The following is a 6,804-nucleotide window of genomic DNA, read 5'->3' as shown; positions in this document are numbered from 1 at the left end:
TACCACACTATTCCTCAAGTCATAAAAGCGGATATAAGAATTTGCCAAGATGGGGCACCTGGGTAGCTCAGTCAGTTAAGTGCTGGACTTTGGCTCAGGTCATATCTCATGGTTCATGAGTTCGAGCCCTGCATCAGGCTCTGTGCTCATAGCTCAGAGCCTGGAACCTGCTTCAGATTCTGTGTCTCCCTCTCTCTCTGCCCCTTGCCCACTCACGCTCTGTCTCTGTCTCTGTCTCAAAAATAAACATTAAAAAAGTAAAAGAATTTGCCAAGAAACTCTTCATCTTTCCTATTCTCTCTTCCCTTCCCCCACAAAGATTCAGGATTCTTCCCAATCCCTATGGGTTTAGAAGTCTGTTTAGTTATGAAATGTGTAGCAGACAGAATCTACCCTAATGCAGTGCTGTGGTAACAAATAGCCCCCAAAGTGCAATTTATATCCAAAAGGGCACAAAGTTCCAGCTATGCAAGACCAATAAGTTCTGGCTATCTAACATACAGGGGTATGACTATAGTTAACAGTTCTGCACCGTATACTTGAACTTTGGTAAGAGGTCGTATCTTAAGTAGCCTCACCACAAAAGAAAAAGGTAACTTTGTGAGGGGGTGACTATGTTCATTAGTTTGTGCCAATTACTTCACAATGTATATGACTATCAAAACATCAAGCTGTATGCCTTAACAGTACACAATTTTTATTTGTCAGTTATAACTCAGTAAAGGTGAGGGAGAAGTTGCTCATTCATACAGAATCCACTGTGAGTCTGAGTGAATCCCAGATTAACTTTTTTCCATATGAAAACTCAGCATTCCGGACACTTTGTATCTTGGGGTGCCTCCACCTCAGCATATGCTATCAAGATCTCTGGGTGACTAGCTAGTCCAGCATTGAAAACAAAATGCCTTACAAGAAGGTGACATTCAGTGCTTTTGCTCTCATTATATAGGCCAAAGGAGTCTTATGGCTTTGCAGAATTGCAGGGGGTGGGAATGTGCAACCTTCTGTGTCTCCTGATGAGAGAACCAGTTAATGAGGAATATTTGAAATACCAACTATGGAATGGAAAAATAGCATTCTGGTTCCTTTTTCCCCCACTTAAAGTGCTTATAATAGCTGAAAATCATTCAATATTCTAAGCATTCTTATATTAACATGCTACTAAAATGTTAATGTTATTACACAGGTGCTCATGTCTTAGTTTAAATGTTAGCTAAGGGAAATCGGTTGCTTTTTAAAGGGTTGTAAAGAATATTTGAGACTCATGAACTCTAAATCACAAATCCCATGGATTCAATTCTCTGTATTTTCAAATTCTGGCAGTTTTTGTTATTTGTGAAATTGGGTTTTTCGGTTTGGTTTTTGGTTTTGTTTTTCTTTTGGCCTGTAAAAACATGTAGAATCCCAAAGTCACTTACCCAATATAGATATCTGTTGTATTAAATAATATATTACAATAATATAAAAATAAAATTTTACTCAGCATGTAGTGTCAGTGCTACAGTAAAGAAAATGTTTCTAGAAGTACTGGTAAACAGGGAAATAGGAAAGAACAAATTCACATGGAAAAAGTTTGAATGTCTCACCATCTGTGTGACAAAATTACCCAAAATTGATGCAAAAATAGCAAGGCTAAGATAGGATGTCTGGATCTGTGCTTTGAGATTTTTCCTGAAGGTACATCTTACCACTGACCTCTTTATTTTCCTTGATGTGTACTTTATCTACGGAGAGATGGACGTATTTACCAAAAGCCTGCCAATGCGTACTGGGTATTTTCTCAGCATGCTTCACGCTACAGTTAGTAGTTAATAAACAATCAATGTATATAGCCTGGACAGGCTCTTTCTCATATCATAGATTCCCACAATAATTACTAAGTGGACAAGTGGGACTTGATTCTGAAACTTTACCCACACTTGATTAGACCAGGGACAAAAGGCCATCTGACCCCCAAGAAAATAACAGAGCGTCTACCCTGAAAATTCTGAGGGCTTTCTGAGTCTGGCTGAGGAACACCCTGAAAAACAGCTATACTTCCCTCTCTGGTTTCCGTAAGATAATCACTTTAACTTTGAAAAAAAGAGTGTAATTTTTCATGTATTTGCTTTGCTTAGGGTAGCTTTCAAACTTTTATGTCCCTTTGTAACCAAATTATCCCTGATGGAGACAATAGGCATATGCTTAGGTAATAAGAATTACAATAGCAGGTAATAATTTTGAGAATTTACTATGTTTCATGCACTGAGTACTTTATATATATTAATTCTTCCAATCCTCACAACTGCCTAAGATAGTTATAAATATTATTCCCAGTTTCTGTAAAGAAGCCAAGGCACAGAAAGGTTAAATCACCTGACAAAATCACAGAGATAATCAGTGGCAGAGCCAGGATTCAAACGTATGAAGTCTGACTCTGGAGAGTGTGATTCAGCCACCGTGTTATAATGCCCTGGTAGGTGATAGTGCTGGGTGCCTCTCTGCTTAGGCTTACAGTCCTGCTGAAGGCATGAACCTTCAGAGGTGGTGAACCTCTAGAATAAGACATCTGGGAAAGCATTGGGAATGTGAGAGATGATCAGGTCTGGAGATGCCAGGGACTAATGTACAGTTATTAGAAAACTCCATTAAATGCCTGAGAAGTTTGCTGAAATCCTTGCTTAGAGCAACGGTGTGGAGTGGAGTATGAAAAGCATGCCTGGTGGCAGCAAAAGGAATGCTTTTGCTTTTGCCTTTGAGCCCCTTAAGTAAGAGTTTATAAATTAAAGCATCAGCTAATATACATGAATCATTTGCTGAGTGACTGGGTTCAGTAAGTTTTTACTTTTCCTGGAAGATAATTGAATCAGATGTATTGACCTATATCCTTTCTATTGCTAATAAATTCAGTACCATAGTGACAGAAAAAAAAAAAAAAACTTTAATTATTGTAAGTTTATAATCAGGTAGCGCCCACAATTGAATTAGTTCCTAGCACTTCATCGCCAAGGCTAACATAGGCTAAGCATCTGCCACCTGAACAGATTTCTGCAAAGATACTGCCCCATGCTTCTCATTTCCTCCCCCTTGACAAGAGACATCAAGTGTATTATGAAGTGTGGCTGATTTTTATCCACTGTGTTAAGCAAAGCCCCTTTTGTTACCTCGATCATACTCCCCGTTCCTTCATGGGAAGCACTCAACATGACTCATGGTACCTGATGGTGCTCATTACCTTGGGCTGGGGAAGAAGTGAAATAAAAATGATCGGACTTAAAGGGCCAGCAGTAATAAGGAAGCAGAAGGAGAATCATCTGGAATAAATGGTTTATATGAGGACCTGGCAGGTGCCCAGTAGCTAAGCCTTGGCAGTGCTTCCAGGTCCCCACATCACATAAAGGAAAAACCAAAATTCCTACATTCTAAGCAGTAGGAAACAAATCAGTGACCCTGCAGGGAGAAATGCTCATGATTGCCCTGCTGCTCACATCGAGAAGTGATAAGCAGATGCGTCAAAATCGTTGCAGGATATCGAGAATGCTTTACTCCTAACGGGGTGAACATAAAGTGTAGTATCCAGGCTGGGATAAACGAGATAGTGTTAACTACTAGAGCTATATAAAATGGTCACAGATGGAGGCTACTAGGAGATACAATTCACTTGTCTTTTTACCAGGGAAGTCAAAATGATTTTGAAAAACTGGGAAGCTGAAATTACGACAAACTACTTGTGGAACAATGCGTCGCTCTCTATACCTTAGAGGTGCAGCTCCAGGAGTCTACATACCTTGCATTCAAATTTGGAAATTTCATAAGTCCGGTGGCCCTTGTTGGAAGACTTTAAATTACTGCAGTAATGGCCTCTTTTCATCTGCTTGGCCTTTTTTTTTTCTGGCATTTCTAGAGGATTATCCATCACTTTCATGGGGAGGGGGAGCAGATGTATCCTATCAGGCAGTTGTACAATCTGCAATTTCCTTATCTGTTAGGCTCTTCTGTCACTGATCGAGGTTAGGGATTCCCAAACATTAGTGGATATAACAATCACTTGGACACATAAAACTTTTATACGAATTCCTGGAATTGTCCCCATAATTTTGGGTGGGGTCTGGAAATCTCAATTTTTTAACAGCGACTCAGCTGATTCCCATGTAGGTGCTCCAAGGACCACACTTTGGGAAACACTTCCCATGAATCACCAAGTCTGCAGAGCCCGTTCCTTGGGAATAACCCTGGCTAGGGCTCTGCTTAATACCTATTTGAAATTGGGTTCAGAGGAGAGCTGGAGAAGAAAAGATAGATCAACAGGAAAGTCTATTGCAAGCCCATGATGCATCTATCTCCCGTGCATGGGCTGATGTCCCTACAATGAGAAGCAAGTCTCATTCTTGATGACTAGAAAAGAACTCAAGAGCAATTTTCTCGGAAAATGGAGTTTCCTAATGTCTTAGATCTATCCATTCTAGTGGTCAGAATCTTATCTGTTTCCAGTAACCGAGATCATTCTGGAAGGTAAAATGATCAGTCTGCTCTCTGAGATCTGTAAACTCAAAAACGGTAGCCCTGCTCCTCTCTGTTTGTGGCCTGAAAATCCCAGAGAAGAGTGTCACTCACTGATGCTGTCTTTTGCTTAAGAAAGGCATACCAATACATTTTGACAGAGTTTCGGGGTCATGGCTATCAAATTCCCGAAAGTTCCACTTTTGACCAGCATGATGTCTAAATTCCAAGAGAAAATCTGTGATAGTTCAGTCAGTTGCTGAACAGCTGTATCTCATGTGGCTGAATTTGTTCCCTACCCCACCTACTTGTGTATATGAAAAAAAAAACAAAAACAAAAACAAAAACGCTACTGCAAAAAAATCAAATAACAATTGATATTTTATAAATGTTTCATGGTAAAAATGGATGAGCAAAACTATTATGTACAGTATATCAGTTTAAAAAAAATTCTTTTCCCAAACAATTTGATAAAGCACCAGTTTACACAATCCACTAAATAAAGTCCTCTGGTACTAGTATTTAGGAGAACTAAAAGACACTCAAAGGTAAATGAGGAAGTTCTCTTTTAAGAAGTGGACCTTGTAATTAGTTAAGCTTCAAACCCCTGCCTGCCTTTGTGAATTAACAGGAAGATGCTTAGATTCTTATTAACCACGAGCTCCTATATGTTCCATTCCTTTGGAATCTGAAATAAATGAAAATGGGAAATATTTTTGACTCCTGAATTGATTAACTGCTTAACCAACATTTACAGAAGGTATCCATTAGGATCTATGGGAGCAATTTCTTAAAATAAGTACTTATAAGTTGCTTTCTATTTGCCCAAAGTGATCCTTCCCCTTAAAGTATAGTGAGGTGACTGAATGTCAGAGCTATTTCTTTGATGGCTAATAATGAGCTTTTCTCTAAGGGCAGTGGCCTGGTCCATTTTAAATGACATTCCCTAGTAATACATCATGTCTGACACTTAACCCTTTTACAATTCAGTGGAAATACAGGCCCCTGCTGTTTTAATGCCTACAGGAGAATCAAATGTGCTCAGGGATGTAATTGCTCCTTCTTAAGGGAAGTCTTAGCCTTCAAGTAACCTGTTTTTAATGTTTTTCAAAAGCTCACAGCTGAGAGTGGACAAACCTGCCAGTAAATTGCTCATATTAAAGTTTAATTGTATTATTTCTGCAGAACAGTGGGCTACTTCCTGTGAACCATGGGCTACTTCCAGCGTTTGGCTTTCTCCTACACCAAATATGGGAACATGAGAAGCAGAAGTCACAGAGATAAGAACAGAATCTTGGAATAGTAAAGTGTAATAGGAATTTAGAGATGATGATGTCTCATCTCATTTTACAGATGAGGAAAGTGAGGTCCAGAGAGATCTGTCACTGCTATTCCAACGCGTCACATTTTCTAATGACTCTCTTTTCTCTCTCTTCTGGAAATCTCAGCTTTCTTTCTTCCATGTGACCAGCTTCTAGATACTCTAAGCAGCAACTCAATGCTGCAAGTCCATAACATTTTGTTGTTATGATAACCACTACTGAGGGCTAACACTATTTTTTTAAATAATTGGCTGCACCTTCATGTCTTTAGGGGCAGTACCTTAATTATCTTTTGCCTCTCAGTTCCAACTGTAATGCATTGTACAGAGAAGTTACTAAAAAAAAAAAAAAAAAAAATCACAGTAACTTGCTCAAGTTCACACAAGTAGCCATGAAAAGAGCTACTGATTTGTTTTTTTTTTTTGTTTTTTTTTTAACTCTCTCCCTCTAGTACTATTTCTACTTTGCTGTGTTGACTCAGAGATTGTGGAAGAATCGCCTATGTCTACTATGCTTCTCTTTTTATCAGGATACATCTGGAAAAGGTGTAAGGTGTTGAAAAGACTTAGCCAGACAATTTTTTTAAGATAACACTGATCTCATTTTTATGGCAAAGAGAAACAAAAATAGCAAGACCTTAGAATTTAAATATCATAGGATTAAAATGGTGATTCTCCCACTATTTGTGAAATTAATCAGCTAAACTAATATGAACCGTTTACCTGAGAAATGATTCAATTTATCTGTCTCCCTTCTTAAGATTATTATCAAAATTAAATGAGATTGTTTATAAACTATGACATTTTATAGAGATTACTTCTCTCCTGACTTTCTCTCTAATTTGACACTACATAATTTCCAGGGTTTTTGTTTTTAACATTATTTCAGCTGACTTATTATAGCTCTGTGAGGTGGGCAAGAGCGATATTAACCTTTAATTACAGGCAAAGAAAATGACATGTTTGAGATATGTTTCTGAGAATCATATAAATAAAAACCAGGT

This window comes from Puma concolor, chromosome B1 (genome assembly GCF_028749965.1).
Source record: "Puma concolor isolate L17-30 chromosome B1, mPumCon1.1.hap2, whole genome shotgun sequence".
NCBI classification, from domain to species: Eukaryota; Metazoa; Chordata; class Mammalia; order Carnivora; family Felidae; genus Puma; species Puma concolor.
Note: the sequence above shows the minus strand (reverse complement) of the source record.